Below are 21569 nucleotides of genomic sequence, written 5' to 3'. Positions count from 1 at the left end.
TAAATCAAGCACAGAAGGTGTTTAGGAACTAAACATACACGTCAGGTGTTTCTATAAAACCTACATGAATTTATATCAAAGTATCCCAAATTCCAAATCCTTGAAAATGTATTACACTGTTTGGAAATGGTGGGCAGTGACTTAAAACACAGCCACACTGGTTATAAGAAATAAAAGGAGATGGAGTGAATCTAGGAGGAAAGTGGGGGAAAATGAACATACTGACGTTTTTTCTTCTGGAAGGCCGGTAAGTTATGTGCATCTTCCACTCACTGGTGCTCATCTGATCATGGTCCACCCTTTAAGTACCTCTGATCTTAAAAAAGGAAGCTGCACAGCAACATATTAATACCAGAAATTGTTGATCTCAAGGCCAGAAGGGATTACCATCATGATCTCCCAGTCAAGCCTCCTGCCTGACAGAAGCCACAGAGCTTCACCCAGCAACTGCTGCAACACATCCGTACCTTCAGATATAGCATAAATACAGCCAGGAACCCACACAATGCCCATGCTGGGATGTAGCCTCCGGTCCTCGTCTCGTAGTGAGCCCATTTGTGTCTGCAGACATTCTGACCTCCCGCCTGCCCGTCCTCCCTCAGCCGCAGCTGCTCAGGACCAAGGTACTGGCAGCCAGGTGAGCAGACTGGTGGCCTAGCGCTGTTACCACAGATGACATCTGGCTCTGCCACCAGAGAGAATGCACTGTATCGTTATTTGGAAACTGCTCGTGGTGACTGATTGTTTTTTAAGAAATTATTTACACCAACTCTTTGATCCTTCTTAGCACTAGCAAAACTGAAGCTCCGATTCGGTGGAGGACGTAGAGCGTGTGCCAAATTTTAAGCACAGAAGGAGGCCCGTTGGCTACAGCGGGACTCCAGTGCTTAAAGTCAGGCACATACATAACCACGTCAGGGCCAAAATCCTTGAACAGCCATAAAAATGCATCCAAGGCCTGTGCTTTGCTTCTGGAAACTTTATTCTCACTTTACATATAGTCAAAACCTGACAAGAGCTCACTGTCGGATTATGCAGGAAATCTGCAAGTTTCACCAAGGTGTGATCTTATGCTTTTTCACACATTATTGTATCATGCCGCGCCAGAACACTAACGTATGCACAGTTCTAAAATAGCTTGCATTATTACAGCACAGCATTGAGAACTGTACTGAAAATCCAGCAAGCAGACCTCCAGAGATTTGCTCCTCAGTCACTTGCAAACTGATAAGGGGTCACAATTGCCCTTCTTACCAAGAAGGAAAAAAAAAGAAGAAATAAACCAACACCAACTCAGTATTCCAAAGCCTTTTTCCCCATTTCTCTCTCTTTTAGATGAAACTGTCAATTATCAGATTTGTCTTTGGTCATGTTGGGGTGGGAGAGTGGGATTTAATAACATTTAACTGACTTGCTATCAAGAAGGAAACATATTTTTCTTCTCTCAAATTTGAAACCGACACTTTTTTTTTTTTTTTCCGTTGGCCTACTTTCTTTTAAGTTGCTTTTCAATTATTTATGAAAATGCAATAATGCATTACTTTGCTGTGCAAATGTTTAGAAGAAAGAGATAGTGTCTTTCAAGTGAAAAAAACACACATGCTTATATAGGGGTTTATTTAAAAGCACTTTGCAGGTGATACTTTATAAAAAGCAACACACTTTCATTTCCCCCCACAGGCATGCCCATTTTCTTTAAAGGGTGTATTTCATTCAATTAAAAAACGTCCGCAGCTCCACAGAAACACCCCGCTTGTTCTCCAAAGCAGGAGACGGTGAAGAAAGCTGGAAGAAACAAAAGCTCCAAATGGGAAACTGCACAGGGCGCTGAACCGAATCCTATTAAGACACTGAAAAGACTCAACACTTTCTGAATAGCAAAAAGAGGGCAAAATCTCATACCTCTAGATAAAGGAAATTAATAGCAAAACTCCCAGCATTTTACTCAGATTTAAAAAAAATTTTTTTTTTTTGAAACAGCTTTTTTTTTTTTTTTTTTTTAAACAGCTGTGTTCCCAAGCCCATTAAACACCAGTGAAGATTGACTGCTGAACTTCCTTCCGCTCCTCTGGAAGTCCCACGTGGGCATACACTCAAGCGGATGTACCTTTGGAAGGGTCACCACCTCTGGGTTTTAGCATCAACGGATAAAATAAATGGCAAAGTCTGTTCTGATGGCAATGGGCACAGAACCAGGCCCATAATGCTCATCTCCCATGTCTTACACTTCACTTTCACATTGGCAAACACTGGCCTAGCAGGAGGAGTCATCCCTGTTACACTCAACAGTGAGATGGAAGTTCTTGCTCTGCAATATATATCGGCAGAGGGAGCCATGAAGGACTGGTCTCCCTAGGTTAAAGCTAGCTTTTGGATGTACCTTATAAATATTCATATTATCGTCCCGGTATCAAACCAGGAAGACCAAAAAGCATTAAAAAACAAACACAGATATATTTAATAGCAACGTAACACAAACTGAAATACAATCAGAGAAAGATGACACACCAGAACAAACCAAAAGCTTCCTGGAGAGGTTGTGGCACCTCCATCCCTGAAGGTTTTTAAGCCTCAGCTACACAAAGCCCTGTCTGGCCTGATCTGCTGCTGGCACGAATCCTGCTCTATTACAGTGGCCACACCAGGTTGCCACCTGAGGTCCAACCTGACCAACATCCCTAGTGTTATGAAAGAAAACAAAACTGTGCAAAGAATTACAGGAACCAATCTCTGCTACTAGCAACAACTAAACTGCCTTCAACACCATTTCTCACAACAGCAGTCATCCATGTAAATTTTGCAGTCTTTGGAGCTTTTGAAGAACTCCTCTAACAAACACTTGACATAGTCCACAGGTTTTCAAAACAGGCAAGTAAAGTTTCAGAAGGCAGGTAACTCAGGAAAACAACTTTTTTCTTTTTTCCCTTCAGCAGGGTGACTTCTGTACCTGAACCACCCTGAAGGTCAACAGGGCACTGTCCATGCTACCTTCAAAAACAGGACTTTGGCTGCATTGAAATCTCGCTTTCCTAACTGAGCACTGGGCTTATGCAAATACTCACATTTTGCTGAATTTAAATGAACTAAGTCACATTCCTGAAATTAAGCCCACACTTACATATTGATCTTCAACAGGGCAACAGAATACACTTCTCCATTCTGAGTGAATTATCAGTGAATCGTGAAGACACAAAGACACAGAGACACAGAGACACAGAGCACCTTAGGCTTAGAAGGAGCAAAACTTAAGGGTTGTGATAAAGCTAATTTCAAGAAGCTGTATGGTTATACAAGTAAATATTTTCCTTCTTCTTATACATAAAAACACAGAGTTTAAAACTAAGGAAAGCAATTAAAAATATACTGTATGGATTCCTAAAACTTTGCACTACTGTGACACAGTATTACTCTTCCCAATAGCCTCTTACTGCTACTTCTTTATGCTATAATTGCATGCATTGAAGAGGTGCTTAGGTGTGGAACTGCTGCTGCTATTCGCAGCGTTTTGCCCACAGTGGAGCACCTAACCTCCAATATACTTTTAAAGATTATAGTCTCCTGGTTTCTCCATTTCTTCCCCATTTCAGCTTGATGCTTCTGACTAGGAACCACTTTCCTTACCAGCACAATGCATTAGTTATTAGAACAACAGGGGAACAGGTGGTATAGAAAGTGCAAGACTATGTCCTTCTCCTCCCCTGCCCCAGTTCTTTTCACAAAAACACGTATGTTGGTATCATGCCTTACATGAAGAGAAACATCAGCCTAATGGCATTTGGTGGCTGAGGGGGGAAGTAAGCATCCAACTAAAGTTCCCAAGCACACGTTTTAAACATGCTAGTGGTCTACCATGGGTGTGCTTAAAGAACCACATCTGCAAGCGTAGGGGCCCGATGGCGTACACGTCCAGACCCCCTCCCCAGCTGGCGAGGGGCTGCCGCAGCCCCAGCTCCAGCTGATGCTGCTGGTGCACCACACACATTTTCCAGCACTGCTTCCCCTGCTACACTTCCCTGGCGGGGAGAGCCCTTCAGCTTCCAGAACTGTCAATTGCCTTTCTGAAGCACTAAATTCACACGTACGTATTAGTACATATTCATCAGCATTTACTCATTTGTAATCTCTCATGAGAATTAATATCATTCCTCCACAGCCACAAAACTTCCATCAGCCCATCCACACTGTTACTTACCTACGGCAACCCTGTTTATAGGAATGCCTCATTACATTTAATTTCAGGTTTCAACTGGAAACTGTTTTACAGAAGTGACAAGTACTTCAGTAATTTCTGCTCCAGCTCTGCCTTTTCTGACTGCCGGCAGAAGGCATGAAACCGATGTCAGCAACAGGTTTCAGGGAGAACAACAAAGCTCTTCATACACTTCTGCGTACTGACTGAGTAATCCAGGCATGACTTGCAGACCTGAGCTAATTAACTGCCCTAAATTTGTTAATCTCAGCCACAATGAACTTAATGCACCTTGGTGCCACTAAACAAACTCTTGTTCACAGGGATCAGAACAAATCATTTATTTTGCTCAGAACCAGCCTGTCCTGCTTCTGGCAGCCATCTGCATATAATTGCAAACATAAAATCAGTCTGAAACACAGAAAAGAGCTCACTCTCATAATAAATACACACTTCTCCCACATTTGAATTTGTATAAAAGAGTATTGCATTAACACACTCACTTTTCTGTGACTGCATAAACTTATATATATTTTACACACACTTTGTAGCAGACGCATTCAATTTATTACTAAATGGAAGTGTAATCGACACGTATATTTCATTTCTTCTTATTTTTTATGCATTTGCCTCTATTTTGGTCATGAAAAACATGATCTTTAATACCATGACACAAGCAAAATTATCATTTCAGTGAAAATATGTTTGCAGTTTATTGGAGGTACATGTAAGGAAGGCATGCAGAATGGCCACAGCAACTGTCCTTGCCCAGAACCTTACTGTCCCCAGGCTCCTTTCCAGAGTCAGCAGAGGAGATGATCCATCTGATTGTGATTTGGTGGATGAATCACTGCTATGGAACAGGTATTTTCTCAGTGTTTTTAAAGAATTCTTTAATATGTAAGTCAGTATCTGCCTTAATTCGGGCTGTTCATAAATCACTTGAAAACCATTCCTTTTCTAATTTTCTTCTTGTTTTTAATGGTTTCTGAATTTTTCTCAGTATAAATCTGTTCCATTAGGACTAATGTCCTACTAAAGGTCAGTTGTAACAATAAAATGGTGTTGCGAGCTAAGAAAACCAACTCTCCCATCCACCAAAGACAACTAACATAGCCCTGTAACACGTATTTTGCTTTTTTTTTTTAAACAGACTGTAAAATTAACTTTTAGATCTTTATTAAGTAAATATTTAATTGGTTAGCTGAGGATTACAACTGTGTCCCCCAGCCCTTTTCATTAAACTGAAAGCTTACTCATATACAATGATTTTACTGCAGCGTAAAAGGTAGACTTCATATCCTAGTTTAGAAATTGAAACAGTTTAATTAAATAGACAGACTGCTACAAAACACAGCATGGCACTCAGTTGAATCTAAACCTGTTGAACCCACTTACTCACTTACAGAAACTGAAGACACGGCAAACCGTATTTACATCTGTTTGACAGCCAGCTCAAGGCTTCTGAGCAGCACAAGCAAAACTCAGTTTTGCCCCCTCTCCTCAAAGATGTGGACAAAGCAGCTTCTCAGAGCAAGCAGAGCCATCATTGCTCTATCAGTAGCCAATTCACCTTGTCCCACCAGTTCTCCTGTTACTGAGGTTTAAAAATTACATTTGGTTTTGAATTAAATTAAATGAAATACATTAAAATCACAGCCACTAACAAAAATACCTTAAAGGCAATTTTTTACTAATAGCCCAGCATACCTTAAGCATTTCCCTGGGAACTGACCAGCAAAAGCAAGTACCCTACATAGCAAATCTATGCCTACTGACTAAGACGTCAGCTTTCCCAAGACCTTTTAGACTCATTTCAAGTAGAACCTGGACCACCCTGCCAAAGACCAGGAGACTTCAAATTGAAATTGCTTCCCCCAAGGGATGTGGTTTTATTTGGGTCATGTTCTGTAAAACTCTGTGATCCTCGTGGAATGTATAAAATATCATAAAATTGCACTGGGCAGTTGAGGCTGCTCAATTTCTCTGAGGACACGCTCGCAAACTAAAAAAGACAGGTTTAAGTGTTCTGTGTCCTTTATCAGACTAATGGAGTTTTAATACAGTATAGACATTCTACATGTATTTTAACTAAAACCATTCAAAGGATTGCATACTCATGCATAAAAGTATAATTTTAAATCATGCAAGATTTTTACTTGAGAAAATTGTACAGTAGTGAAGAATATTACCCTTACTATAAATAACTTTGACCTGCAGTTTTCAGGCAATTCATTTCCTTGAAATATAGGTAAATACTCTTCTTTTTTCAACAATAATCACAGAATACACTTTAGCTTTGGTCACCACGATTTCTTTTTATTTAAAACAACAGGAAATGGGACAAGAAAATAAAAAAAAAAAGACTCCTGTTAAAGGACAATTCACAGAAGGGTCTTTTAGCTGGCAATTGTCAGCACTGCTCAGGGCCAAAGGATCAAATTTAAGTCTAAAAAGTGCTGATGGTTGTATGAGTCATCACAGTAGGAGCTGGTGCTCTGGGCCACTCAAGTTCAATTTTTGGTGTTACCATGGGGTGTAGGAGCTGGAATCTTGGTGAGCAAAGATTTGCTCGGTATTTGATGCACTGGGTAAAGTGGCATTCTTAAAATCACCAGCCTCCCAAGCAGCTAGTAAGCCAGCAGGAGGTTAGTAGGAAGAGAAAGTAATTGTCCTTTGTGCCTCTGAAAATAGCCAACATTAAAGGATCCTCTTATGTATTACCCGAGTCTCAATCTACGTTTGCAGCTCGAAGAGGAAGAAAGAGGCTGAAGAAGACAGAAAATAAAGCTGTCAGAAATATTACAGAAGACCCTCCTCAAACTGTCATGAGGCATACAGTCTTCTCATCTGGAAATATGTGCCACTATAAACGATGTGTGCTCTGCAAGCAGCAAAAAGCTGTTTGGACTTTATGTTTACGTTTGCAGAACATACTGGGTATGTGCTGTGTGTGTGCATCTACTACAATCTTGAAGATGCCTGAGACACAGAGGATGGTACTGCAAGAATGACAGTCTTACACTTTCCTACATGTCCACCAGTGGAGAAAGTGACACGCAAACTCAAGCTGCTTTAAGAGCCAGTACACAAGCACTCTGAAATCCACTTTATCTGTAGCAGCCACTCTCCACAGAATGCCAATGAAGGAGTAATTGCATCATAACTAAATGTGGGATGTGAATGTAATGGTTTGGTCTTGACCTGAATTTTCTTATCTGTTACTGAATTTCACAAAGAGGAAACAGATCTTGCTTCAAACTCCCACAGTTCTACAGTTTGGTCACTGATCTGAAAGGAAGTTTTCCTCATCTGCTCTATGGACACCACAGAAAAGGAAAACTCCCATACACTCCCAGTGTTTCAACACCACTGAGCACTGGTTCTTGCTTCAGCCCTAAATTAGTGCACTGCTTAAACCAGATCTTGATCTGGATACTGGATCATGAATGACGAATTAGACCATCTCTAATGTCTTGAAGAAACAGGGAATATCAGCAAAACTGAGGCTACAAAGAAGAGTTTACAGTTCAGGAGACTCCACAGACTTCACAGGGGCCACTCCCACGGTGCAAGGCCCAGCTACCCACTTACTTCACAAGCAACATTCCCACTGCCTTCGCCCGGTCAAGGAACATGCGAGGATCCTTATGCAGAAACCAGGGAAAAATCTTCTTTGCTAACAGGAAAAAAATCCTTGTAATAATAATACTAATCTATTTATAATGGTCAAAAAATATGACAGCTTACAACAGCGTCCCAGCAGCGCTTTGGCAATATTGTAACATACTGTTGTATTTTTAGGAGGACTGTTCATTTACTTTCTCCTAAATGCTGGAATTCTTATTTTTCAACAAATGCTCTATTTTTTGGTGTATCCATATGCCAACATCGCAGTGTTTTACATCAGGCTAAGTACGAGCGGCAGGCAGAAACAAAGCTCCTGTGTACACGTTACATTACAGCAGCACTGTCAGAGATGCCAAGTCTCAATCTCCTTCTATGCTTTATGTAGTGATAGCTAGCTGCGCCACTTACAAAAACCTTCTTGGAATGTAGTGGTATATTTTCATGATGAGTAACAGAAAGCTGCTGTTTCTCCATCCTGAGCACTAAGGAACTATCCCACTGCAAACAATACATCTGACAGTTTAATGATACTGCTCCACCTAACTGGTTTTGGCAGGTAGTACGTACAGAACCGTGCAGCAATGCGCACGTTTAAGCACTTTTATACTTTCTCAGCGTAGTGACACAAGGAACGTTATCTTACTGTTTCAAAATTCATTAGCACACTACCCGCATACTTAACTGGAACGCGGTAAGCTCTCTGCAACTCCCACCTGCTACTACACAAGCACGACAACAGGACGATCGCAGTCCGTAAGAGCCTCTACAGCTGCAGTTCAAGCATCTCCTGACAAAATTCACATGCTTGTATTTTCTTTCTGAAAAACGTCTATTAGCTTCCATCGCTTAGAAAAACTTAGAGCAGGCAAAATTAGATACATGTGCACGCACATGTTAACTGAATTAACTTCAAACAGTCAATACATCTCAAATGTCCATCTGTTTACAAAAGACACTTGTGGCTTTCAAGTCGTGTACTCCTTACAGTGTAACTCTCAATCAAAACAGTTTAAGTTCAGCCGGAAAGCTCTGTTGCAGGATTTCCACACATAAGGGCCACGTGTTTATTGGGTTCTCGTGTTCAAATTATGACAGAATAGCCACGCTATCCCTGCACAAAACATAACAAATCTGTGCCAGCCTTTCCCGTTTCAGCTGGAGAAGCCTCATAAAACAAAGCTGGCAATATGTTTGTCAGATATTACAGCTAAATAATAATAATAGAGAAAAAGTGTCCCAGTTTACCCGTTGTAAATAGCGCATTTTCAGGATGAAGGGTTCATTTTGGAGGCAGTGATGTATGTTTCAGCACTAAGTAGGATTAAGGGGATACAGAAACAGCAGCTGATAAAAGTAGCTGTTTTCAGGTACCCTTCAGGTGGTAGAATATGTTGATGAAGACGAATTCGGTACAAGCCCCTCATGTAAAAGAAGCTGGTTTTTAATCTGAGTGGTTCACTTCAGGACAGCAGGCTGCTGCCTTTCAACTGGGAGAGGGCCAGCCGGGACACAATATCTCCCAGTACTACAACTGGAATAAAAGTTGTTGTTGTTGTTTTTAATTTGAAGTTAACACTTCGCTCTCTGACAGAGATGGAGCAAAACGCATCTCTCTTAAAATAAATAAATAAATCATCTGGCCTGCCGGTTTAAGGAAAATAAATAAATAAATGCTAGAGGCCATTATTCATGAGCAGCACGAAAACAAATCACTCTTCGACCTACTCCCCTGGCAGATTCCCACACTTATTACCCAAAATCCCACGGCTCCCCATGGGCTCTCTCTCTCCCCCTTGGCCGCCCCCGGGGCGAGCCGGGCACGTCCCTCCCGAGCCGGGAGGGGGAGAGGGGGGATACGAAGCCCCCCTCCATAACTTTGCTGACAAAGCGGGGGGCACGGCTGGCTGCCCGGGGGGCGAGGAGGAGGAGGAGGAGGAGGGAGGAGTTGTGCCAAACTTCGGAGGTGCGCGGCGGGGCTGGGGAGGGGAAGGGGAAAGCCGAGGGCGGCGGCGGCCGCGCACCTACCCGCTGGGCTCGCTCGGCTCCTCCGGGCGCTGGGTGCTCGGCGGGGGCCTGGCGGGGCCGGGGGTGCCGGGTGCGCTCTGCCTCGCCCCCCTCCTCCTTCCCTCCCGTCCCTCTCTCTTCCCCCCGCGTGTCTGTCTGTCTCTCAAGGACGAGGTGAAATCCCTTTGCCGGTCATGAGGCGGCTTCGGAGACAAACAACGCGATGCGAGGGCAAATAACAAAAGGCAAAGGGAAAAGAAGAAGAAGAAAAAAAAAAAAAAAGTCTGGGAACAATGGGGGAGGAGAAGCTCTCCGCGCGGTGTCTGGCCACCTCCGGCACCCCGGCAGGGAGGAGGAGGAGGAGGAGGAGGAGGAGGAGGAAGGCGAGGCGGCGGGGAGGGGGCTGCGCGGGGACTCCCCCTGCGCGACGGGGCTCTCTCGCTCCGGCCCCGCCGGTAAGTGACGCGCCCGCTGCGACCGCCACCACCACCACCATCATCATAATCATCTTCATCATCATCATCATCAGTCCCGGGGGGGGGCACCGAGCCCTTCCCGTACCCCCCGGTAACTTCCCCATAGCGCGGGGGACGCCGCCGGACCTCGGCCTCGGGAGCCCCCTCCTGCTGCGGGCGGGGGGGAGGAAGACGAGGAGGAGGAAGAAGAGGAGGAGGAGGAGGGTGGTGTGGGGGTGTCCCCACCGGGCAGCCCCCCCCTTTCTGGGATCCCGCTGCCGGGCGCGGCCCCACACACAAGTTTGGGGGCTCCCCGCACGGCCGCGGCTCTTCCAAATAACGCTCCGCATTTTTATTTATTTATTAATTATTTTTTTGGGGGGGGGGGAGGGTCCCGCCCGTCGCCGCCTCCCCCACCTCCCCCGTTTCCCTCTCCCCACTCCGCAGCCCCCCGGCTCCCCGTTACCTCCTGTCCGCCATCTCGGGTGAGCGCCGCCGCGTCCCGGGGCTGGCCCGGCGGGGGCCCGGCCGGCCGCCCCCCGGAGGCTTCACGGGTGGGTTGTGGGGTGTGTGGGGTGTGTGCGGGCTGTGGGGCGGGCCGTGGGGTGTGCGGGTCGTGGGATGCCGCTTTGGTCCCTCTCGGCCGCCGCTCGTTCCGCCCCGTACTTCAAACAGGCGGCGGGCAGCCCGCTGCCGGCGCGGGGGGACCGGCCCCGCTCGGGGTCCCCCCGCTGCCCACCCGCGGGTCCCGTCCCCCCCAGCCGCCCACCCGGGAGGTCTTTTGTTTTTTTTTTTGGCTTGCCCCACGTGCTGGTGCGAGCCGGCTGGCCGCGAGTGGGCACGGCGGGACCGCCCCGAGCCGAGCCGAGCGGATCCGAGCCGAGAGGAGCAAGGCGGGTTGCTGTTCGTAGGGGAAGCCTTATCTCCCGCAAATATTTGATGCTGGGACGAGTCCAATAATTAACAAGAACAATCAAACAATTTCACCGCCTTCTCGGGGATTTAAAAAGTCGTCATCTGGAATTCATGAGCATTACAATCTTTTTTTTTTTTCTTTTTTTTTTTTTTTTTCTTTTTTTTTTTCTTTTTTTCTTTTTTTTTCCTTTTCTGCTTGGATGCATTACTGTATATGATCTTTTCATTGTGTGCGTGTCCCTAAGTGATTTTTACCCTTTGATGCAAAAAGATGCAAACCATTAACAGCACGGAGACTGTTCACAACTGCTGATTCAGTGCGACTTCAGACCTCTCCGTAGGAGTGGGGAGGGAGAGTGGTAACCCTGATGGGAAAAGGGGGGGGGGGGGAAGAGGAAAAAGAAAAAGGGGGGGGAAAGAATAAAAAAGCTGTAGCAATGTTTCTGCCTGTGCTCCCTCTGTAGCTGTGTGTCAGGAGCTCCCACCGGAGTGCTGCGGGTGGGATGGGAGCAGCGCGGATCTCACGCACCGCTGCCTGGCAGGAGGCTGGCCGGCACTGTGCAGACGCAAGCATCAGCCTTCCCAGCTGCTCCTGCTGCTCCTCTCACAGGAGGAAAACCCAGACTGGGAGAGAGGCGGGATTCCTCAGCTCTACAGCAGCATCTCTGGCCGGGCTCAGGGTGCTAGGGGCCAGCCTGGCTTTCAAGAGCTGTTTGCTGCCCCACCACAGCAAACCAGGCAGGCCAGGCTGGCGATGGCCCATGGTCTGGCTGCATCAACCCACCCACACCCTGAAGCAACACGAAAACCCAAACTTGCCTCACCTGCATTAAGTTGAGACGCTTTAGAAAGGTACCCACACACTGAATGGTGAAGTTTTGCCCTGCGCTGCCCCATCTGTGCTCACACTGGTCATCTGAGCCTTGAGTCTTGAGTCCCCCCTGTTTCGTGCAAACCCCATTTCTGCTGGCCAGCACCCTGAGCCACTGACCCCAACCATTGCATCCGTGGGGCACACAGCTCCACCTGAGCTCAGGTAGTGCCACACCAAGGCACCTACAGCCAGATGTCTCTGGGTTGGGCTGGCAGGAGTACACGTGTCCTCCCCATGTCTTTCTGAGCTCTTTTCTATTGAAATAAATTCCACCTATAAGCACTGCCCCCCCCTTCCCTTCTTGCTTTCTGCCAGCTCCTCACAGTCATGCTGTATTTCCTTGCAGTTCAACAAGAAAGGAATTAGGGTGGTTGGGTCCAAAACTAATCTGGAGCAAAGAGAAAAAGCCAAATGCGGGTGCATTTTATTTAAGATCAAAAGCACAATGGTGTGAGATTGTATTATGCTCTCCACAGGAGCTGTATTTTTCTACTTCTACAATAGGATTAAGGTGTTTAGTGGAAAAGAGAATTATAAAAAAAAAAAAAAAAGACCCATTGGCTTGGTACTAGCTGCATTTGAGTTTTGCTTAAATAATGGCAATATTTCATCCCTCAAGGACTCTATCATCATAATTTCAAACACTTTTTAAAACAATAATTGTGAATGCCAATAATTAATTTACTGTTGATTGCTGAGGATTCGTTCTGTTGTTTTTTTCTTGTGTGTGTGTTTTGTGTCTTTTTTTTTTCGTTTTAGGTAAAGGAAGGATGTTACCATTTCTGTACTGACTCATTTCAAAAATTTCAGTCAACCAAATGCTTTTTAGTAGAACCTAAAGACATATCCTTATTTAGCTCTGCATATTTGAGAACACGGGATGTTGAATGTTAGTACACATGGCTTGGACACAGCTGGGAGCACAGCTTCAAGCAACTTTTCCACCCTGAATAACTAAAGAAAGCACAAAAGAACGTTTTCAGCGTGACCTAGCCAATGAAAGGTAGGCTACTGCACAAAAACAAAGACTGCTACATATTTTCAGGTGGAAATTTGCATAGTTCTGGCTAACTTTTGGTTTCCAAACACTGGGGGAGCACCATTCGAGACTGGTTCTGTTCTAGCTGAATACATGGAATGCAACTGTGTTGAAATGAAAGGTATTGCCCGTCCTTACAATGAGCAGTGCACACCTAAAAATAAATTTGCACATAGTGAAGGTGGTTTATACACAGGTCCACTTTCACTAACTTGCCCCCACCCCCTGTACCTAGATGTTTAACAAGGCTATCTTTAGTCTTGACTCCATATGGAAAAAACATACAGGTAGGTCTGTCTCCAGTTCTGCCTGACTTCATCCCGTCATTAGCTTTCTCCACGAGCTGCCGTGTGTGCCTTCTTGCCTCATCCTCGTAGAAAATTCAGACCCCTCCAATTTTCTAATATGCCAAGTCTCAGCGCACTCATTTTCACAAGTACTGATGTAAAATGCAACTTTTCTTGTAAGGAAAATATTATTTACCACCTTTAATAGGTATAAATGACTGCACTGAAGAATAAAGCCCAAGTCTAACAACATTATCTTTATGCCAAATTAATAGAATTATTGAGCAACTATGATAGCTTTAAAGCCGTATCAAAATGAAGAAACCATTTAGGAACTTAAAAAAAACATCATTTTTCATATCAGAGTGTGTCAGCCCAATAACACCCTTATGTGGTCCTAATCAATCAAAGTATCACTACTGCTGAATGTAAATTCAGCGTGGCTTATCTGCTTCTCCATACCAAAATCAGGGTGTTACTTGCACTGATTTCTGTCACAAGGATAAGCCTCTCTTACTTAAATTGAAGTAATCTGCTGCTTTGCAGGTCCTGTCTCCTTTCCCTCAGAGGCAACAGAGTCCTAGCTATGATGTTTCAAAAAGACAACCAAATAACTTCCCAGGGAACATAAGTATGCTGTTGTTGTGTCCCTGAATAGGGCTCTCTAAACCTCTTCTTGTTAGCTGATTCTTCAAACTAAATGATAGAGTTGTGCTCCAGCAGAATAGCTAATGGTCTGAAATGCACTTTGGATACCACATTTAGACCTTATTAACTAAATAAGGAATATGTTTATTTTTAGTAGAAGTTGGGTACAAAATCTGAAAGAAACAGGAAATGTTGATTAAATTAAATGCTGATTAGGTCTTCTGTAATTTAAATGGTTGCAGGCACACAAAACAACAACAAAAAAAAAAGGAAAAAGGAGCTAGTTGAAAAAGGTAAGGTACTTGCTTTTCATTGTCCATGCTGAGCAAAAATTAAATGTTACAAGAATCTGTAAACAGCTTTCAGTTTCAAAAATGGATTAAAGGCCCAAGCAACACTCATCTATCATCCTACAATTAGTAACTCCTAGATTTCAATGAGATTACTCACATATGTAAAAAGCATAATCTCTCAGGACACAGGGATGAATAAAGACGGTCACAAGGATGGATTTAAGAAGCAAGCTGGAACTTCATTAACACAATATTTTCACATGTCAAACAGTTAAGTGGGCCCAGTGCAGGGATTACAAAGCTACAATTTAGGGCAGGTCTTCCCAAATCTCTGGAACAAGCTCACATCTGAACCTCTGAACCCTTCCCTGGGAAAAGGAAGGAGGACCTAAACCCCCAAACGCTTTGTTCAGATTTCCGTCTTTCCTAAACACAAATCCCATTACAAAGTTGCTGATTTCTTATTCCAACTTCAGCCTTACCCCATACTTCAGAGTACCCCAAAATTTCCATAAATTCCAACCAATGAAAAGGTATGTATATTGTCACACAGTCCATTTCCAAATCTGACTTCTCAGCCTACCCACGTCTCCATGGTGCTCCAAAGACCATGAAAGCATCCTATGCCACTCCCAAGTACACCAAAATAGGGAAAACATACCTTTCTTTACACCACAATAGCTAACCAAGCGATAGCATCCCTAGACCATAGTTTCTATGACATGGTTCATAGGGAGAGGAAATACTGTAGCCTAAGGCACAGAGACCTGCATGCCCCCAGCTTCACTTACGTGCCTACCAAAAACCAGAGAACCAGTCTAGGATCCTAGCTGGCATTCTCATGCATATATGCTGCCTGTCCCCTTTCTTTCTTGTCTGTTTACCCCACCACCAGGTTAATTAATAGTGTTTTCCGTGCAGCCTCCACTGGAGGTGGGGGAAGCACCTGCAGGATGAGAAACCATGTAGCGATGCTTACTTACGTATAGAGACCAGGAGGAACGTCTCTTGCATGGCTCAGTGGGGGTCACTTAGGACTAATTAGCCAGGGCAGACCGTTAGGACAGTTTATGTGTGGTACTTCCAGACCCCCATGTAATTCAGGTATGTCAGCATGGCACAGCATTGTGCACAGCATGCACATTAAATTCAAGCAAGGACTGCAACATAAAGTTTTCAAAGTGATTAGCAGTTTTGGGTGCTCTGTAAGTTGAATAAATTGTGGTGCCTGAGATGGTGCAGTTTTCCAAGAGCAGATATGCTTCTTTTTTTTTTTTTTAAACCTAGCCCCATTTCCTAAAGCTAGTGATCAACTGAAAAAAAAAAAAAAAAAAAAGAAAAAAAAAAAAAGGGAGGTAATTGGAGTCATCTGTGACTTCTGAAAATAGAGGACTGTTCCTGTAAGTAAGGTTTAGCAAGAGCAAGCACTTAGTATCTTATCATTAGCACAGGAACAAGAATTTGTATATACTGTTTTATTAAGATTAATATCTCTACAGTGGTCCTTATATGAAAACAAAATAAAAAATGCTGTAAAAGGACAGAAAAATGACTCAATTTCCTGTTACTGACAAAAGTGTCTGATTTTGAACATAGCCATCCTTTGTGCCACAAGACAAAGTTTTTATTCAATTAAGGTACAGTAATTAATAGTAAAATAAATTTGGAAAAAAAAAATGATATGAGCCTTTTAAAAAACTTAGCATATTTGCCACAGGTTTATCATCTAGCATGATATCCTCAAGAAAAGCAAAAAGAAATAAATTAAAAAAGGCAAAATCCTCAGCCACAGATACTTCTTCTTACAAAAAAGTTCATTCTGCTAGTTGTGATTTGTTGAAAAATCATAGACCATATACATTTTTGTTACAATATTTTTAACACAAAACTCTTTTTTTTTTTTTTTTTTTTCACTACCACCCCTCATAGAGTAACACAGCTTTTGATATCACTAAATAACTATAATAAAAACAAAGATGAGGGGAGGCTGAAATGCAATGAAATGTTATTTGTATTGGTAACAGGGCAATCACTGATTTAAAATTGTCAGTGGAACTCCTTTTCTCAAATGATTGCTTGGTTAGGAAAACAACACTTTAAACCATCTAGCAACATCTGAATTTCTGGAGAAGGGCTCAGGTTTAGTACTTGTCATAATCTGTGTTTTGACTATTAGACCTGCACATTTTTAAAAGTGTGCACATTCTTTTGCTTTGAAAGTATCCTACATAATGCTCAGAAGATTACTGTCTAGAAGGCTCATACATCTATATATTTTACTATTAAAGAAACAAAAAGTCTTGCAATTCCATAGAAATAAAATTCTCTTAAGAACTTGAAGTCTGTCTTACCTCATTCACCTGCTTATGCAGTTGCAGGTATGCAGTGAAGGATAAGCAGTGCAAAATATTTTGTATTCTGGTTTTACAGTGTAGGCATTCAGGCTATGTTCACTACAAATGACTGCACAAGGTGAGAGGAACTGGAGAATCAGGCCCCAAAGATTTTCTATACTGGATCAGATCACTGGTGCATTAAGTGTGTCACCTCACAGCTGGATACTCCAAAATGAACCTAGCTATCTCTGTAGTACTGTGGTAGCTACTCTGGTAGTCAGGATGCATCCAGAAGAGGAGACCGCTTTGTATCTTTCATTTTCTTAGTGTATCTAAATATCTAATTCAGACTTCCTTACCATTTCATCAAGAGTATCTGACTGGTTGTGAAATAGGATCTAAAACATAGCATTAGAAATTACAAATAATAACATTAGAAAAACAAACACATTACTTTCTTACAATTTTTATAAGTGTCTGTGGTACAAGAAAATATTCCGCAATATAAGAAACACATGCTATGTATACCATAATTTACATCATGTTATTTTACACTGCAGAGCTACTTTGTGGAACTTTACAGCTTTTATAATGATCCATTTAAGTCAGAAATAGAACAATATTACATAAACAATAATTATATACAATATGCAAATATCATCTAGCTATAGGAAGTGCTACATATCAGCAACACAAGGCAGCAAAAAATATATAAACATACAAAGCTATCTACATCTTTTAGAGGTTTCCCATACTGAACCTCAATGAGAATCAGATCACAGCTAATCAAAGCAAAGGCACAGATACTCCTAAAACATTTCAACATGCTAATTTTAGCATCAAAAGCATCCAAACCCTTTTCTCTGCAGAAGAGCAAAACTTTTAGTGCACGTTAAAAATATAGATCTTAATTGTCACATAACTGATGCGACTGTTCAAAAGCAATTACATACCTGCTATCTGACTGAAAGTCAATGGCACTTATGTGTCCCTAAATAGCTTCTCTTCAGTCACCAGAAAAGAAACAAAAGCAAAACATATATCCATACAATCACCAAATATATATATATGTGTATCCTTACACTACTGGTGTGTACAGTATTTTTTTTAAAAAAAGGTTCGTTTCAATAATATTTCTCACTATATATATGCCATGTGACTGGTGGTCCTGTTTCCACAGATCCCATCACAGCACATAATAGTTTTAAAGGAGAGCCTGTATCCCACCATCCATTCTGACATTGAACATTAGATTGCAGGTCTTTTGCCAAAAAAAAATAAGGTCATTCAGGAAAGCCTCTCTCTTTCTCTCTCTCTCTCTCTCTCTCTCTCTCTCTCTCTCTCTCTCTCCTTTTTTTTTTTTTTTTATCCTTTTTTTTTTTTAATTCCCACTGAACTACTTCTCTCCAATCAAAATTAAATAAAGAAGCAAATAAACCAATGACCTATTTCCAAAAATGTTTATGTAAAGAACTGTTATTGACAGCCTGGCAATTTCACTGGTAAAAAACTTCACTTTTGTTTTGGATTGGTTTAAATGGTCTTATTTTCTCTTCTGATCATGAATTGAAGTACCTGATGGTGCAGGTGAGGAGCACTGGAAACAGGATGGCTGAGCATGGTGCTATCCCAGCATTTGTTGGAATAAAGGGCAAGCCTGTGGGCAGCGCTCCTAGGCAGGGAAACCCAAGGCTTCCCCAGCCACTGGCACCATCTTCAGCTTACTGTGCAGAGGAGACAGAGAGGGAAAGAAGAACAGAAGGGAAGAAGACAGCCCATAACATAAGAGACTAAAAAAATAAAAAAATAAATACAAAACTTTTTTTTCTTTTTCCTCCTTCTTCTTTTTTTTTTTTTTTTTCTTCTTTCCCTTCCCTCCTCTCTGGGCAGCCTGTGGTGCCTGTGCTCCCTCCCCCAGGCAGCACAGAAGGGCTGCCTGGTGGTTAGGTGGAACTTCCTGAAAAGCAGATTTTCTCTGTTTAAGCTCTTATGCAGTAACATGAGGGTGGAAAAGACCCCGAAGGAATCCCCATGAAGACCATGCAAAGCAAGAGGATGGGCCAGTGGGCACGTGAACCATAAACTGGGTACTGAGGAAGCCATCCCATGGACTGAAGCTCGCTTGTAATTCCTGGCCATCACTGCAAAGCAGCAAGTGCCTGGCAGCAGCAGGGTCTCTTTAGCAGTGGGGGAAGCCCTCTGCCACTGAGCCTGTGAAGTCCCTCCCACCCAGACCCCAGCTTTTTATATCTGGAATATTCTTTTCTCATCCTTAGTTTCGTAGAGATACTGTAATAGTAAAGGCCTTCATGCAGCTGATTAATTAAATTTCCTCATGGGGTAAGGAGATTTTCAGAGACAAAGATGACTGGGAGATAACTAGCAACTGTAGGGAAGCAGAGAATGAATTTTAATGGGGAAGAAAAAGGGTTGACAAAATTCATGGGACAACAGGAAAAGGTACTAAAGGCAAGCTCCAAGGAACCCTGAACAGCCTTAGCCATAGAACCGCGAGGTTTTGTGCTGCTGGTGGTGGTTAGGTTCCTACCTACCTTTTGGGGTTTTGGAAAGCTCACTGGTGTCAGGATAATTAAATAATTAGTATCTAGTTTATAGCAGGTTACAGTGTTTTATTTAGGAACAGTTAGCATCTCTTGAAGTATTCAGGACCTGGAAAAGCTATCTTTTCCCATTTCAGCTCCCTTTGTTCAGAATTACAATCTGTTTAGTTGCTGAATTGTCAGAATGACATTGAAAACTAATCACCTGTCCTACTCTCATGTTACCTTCCTCTACAACCTGTTTACCCTCCTCACCTGCTGTTTTCCTAAAAAGCAGCTCACTGATAAGTGGCAGGATTACCATTTCTGTGGTGACACAGCTTGTCAGAGAAGAATACATGCAGATGAATGTCATTTTTGTAGCGAGAGGAACAACGGATTTTGGACAGATTTATTCAGCAGAGGTGGTAAGCGCAATCCTGCTGGTTAGTGTAATTCACAAGCTCATCTCTTCACCCCTCTTGGCCTAGTCAATTCCCTGATGGTCAGGTCTCAACTGGTGCTTGTGCGTGCATGCATCAGGCAACAAGTGTGCAATGGAGAGCTCGGGTTCCCCCTGTTCTGGAAAGCATGTGAGCATCCTATGACTGAAAATATGCTCCCTTGCATAATCCTGAGATTAGCAAATTTCTTGTAACAGATGTCAGACAGAAATGGGAGGAGATAAAATGCTTGAGGTAAGCACTGAGGAAAACCCAGGGTAGGAAACCAGCCAATTCAGGTTTCATGCCCAGTTCCAGCTGCATCTCTGTTACTGATTCCTATGGGACCTGGAGAGAGGCAAGTCAGCTCCTCTGGCTTCAACATCCCTGCTTCGAAAAAAGGAGAACAGAAGTAGGTGAAGCTATTTTAAAGATCTTTGGCTGGTTAGCAGATGTGTTGTATAAGAGCCAATTGATTATAATCATCTTATGACAGATGGGGGGAGGGGGGGAAGGAGAGCAGATCAAAAATATTCTCCTCTCAAACTGTAGCATTCATGAAGAATGTCACTGGTTAAAACAATTATCCTCCTGGCAGCTGTGTTCCATGGGATCTGTGTTTTCAGGGGCAAAACAGTAAAAGTAGCTAACTGGGCCTCCCTTGGGCATAGTGCTGCCCCTGCAGGAAGCCGCTGGGACATGCTGAGGTGCTGCATGTCCATGGCCAGAGCTGGGTCTACCTGGCAGGGGGACAGCCGGGATCTTCACATGCTTCTGCATCTCATGACACATTCCATGTGCTTGGTGCAGCTGAGGGGCTTCCAGGCAGGATGGATGGTGGCTTCCAGTGACACTGCACATAGATAAATTGTACCCACTGTAAACTGTGTCCATAGGCCAAGTCCTTGTATGGCTGACTGAGGACCAAGGTTTAGCTGTTCGGTATCTTTTTCTAATGAAAGGTTAATAAGCTTCGGGTTTACAAAGGAAAGTAAGTACACACACAGCCATGTGATATTTTGCTTTACCATTAACATACTCTTTTTGACAAACCAACTGAAACATCTAAGGGGCTTTAAGGTTTGAGTACTGGTAAAATCATTTGTAGTTGTAAGGAATATTCCAGCAATTCATGTCAATAGAGGGCTTGAAGGGTAAACCTTGAGTCTCTGATATCCGGGGATAAGAGAACAAAGGGGTTTCAGAATAACTGCTAACTATTGTGACTATTGCATGGGACACTACGCAAGTCTCTGATATCCGGCCAAGAGATTAAGGAGAAAGGGGAAGCTGAAGGACAACTAAAAGACAAAGCTTGCATGGGACACTGCGCAAGTCTCTGATATCCGGCCAAGATGGACAAAGGAGAAGGACAAGGACAATGCCTGGGAGGAAGACTACAAGCCTTCAGCACGAGATACTCCCAGAGGGACCACCAGAGACTGATACGCATGCGCCAGTGGGAGGGTTCAGATTCTGAGAACTAATTATAATAACCCTACCTTTTCTATAAGTAGTAATGAATATGTATTAGCCTAGGAGCATAAAAACCAGCTGCCTGATGTAAAGTGTGTGCGTGTTGGAGGAGCCCAGACTCCCTGCGCACCCAGCACTATTTACTTGCCTTTTATTGACCCCATAAATAAATCTTATAAAGCTAAATTGACTCAGAATTTATAACATAGTGAAACTATATGTTTCCATGTGTGAGCAGACACTGAATATTTCTATCTGTATGATGAAACCTACTATTAGAACTGTCCAGAGCAGCCTTCATTGATTCCCAAAGAGAAAGCAACCTATTACAGAAGTTGAACCGAAGCTTTAACTGGAATTGCCAACTTGGGTATGGTCTTACGGTGAGTAGGGTTCTGTGGGTATTATCATCATTTGGGATGGTTTGATTTCTGAAGGCA

The 21569-nt window shown here is 43.1% G+C and overlaps 1 protein-coding gene and 1 long non-coding RNA gene across 11 annotated transcripts in view; one reads left to right on the top strand and one right to left on the bottom strand.

The window, feature by feature from the left end:
• Positions 1 to 11478, bottom strand: part of SOX5 (SRY-box transcription factor 5) — a 650695-nt gene extending 639217 nt beyond the window's left edge. For 4 of the 9 annotated variants that reach the window (XM_084509196.1, XM_084509200.1, XM_084509192.1 and 1 more), the window contains exon 1: positions 9845 to 10114. The gene's annotated coding sequence lies outside the window, so the exon portion shown is untranslated. Of the gene's footprint in view, positions 1 to 9844; positions 10116 to 10744 lie in introns of those variants that run through there. The other 5 variants (XM_084509197.1, XM_084509199.1, XM_084509210.1 and 2 more) reach the window with 3 other exon arrangements.
• LOC311431649 lies at positions 10211 to 21315 on the top strand. 2 transcript variants are annotated; one of them, XR_014689566.1, is made up of 3 exons: positions 10211 to 10278; positions 12827 to 13070; positions 18655 to 21315. It is a non-coding gene; the product is annotated as an uncharacterized lncRNA (long non-coding RNA). The 2 variants fall into 2 exon arrangements; XR_014689567.1 differs by having other exon boundaries at positions 18561 to 21315.
• The last annotated feature ends 254 nt before the right edge of the window (positions 21316 to 21569 follow it).

Source organism: Aythya ferina (assembly GCF_964211825.1).
Source record: "Aythya ferina genome assembly, chromosome: 1".
NCBI classification, from domain to species: domain Eukaryota; kingdom Metazoa; phylum Chordata; class Aves; order Anseriformes; family Anatidae; genus Aythya; species Aythya ferina.
The sequence above is the reverse complement of the archived record's forward strand: the minus strand, read 5'-3'. Positions and strand labels throughout refer to the sequence as shown.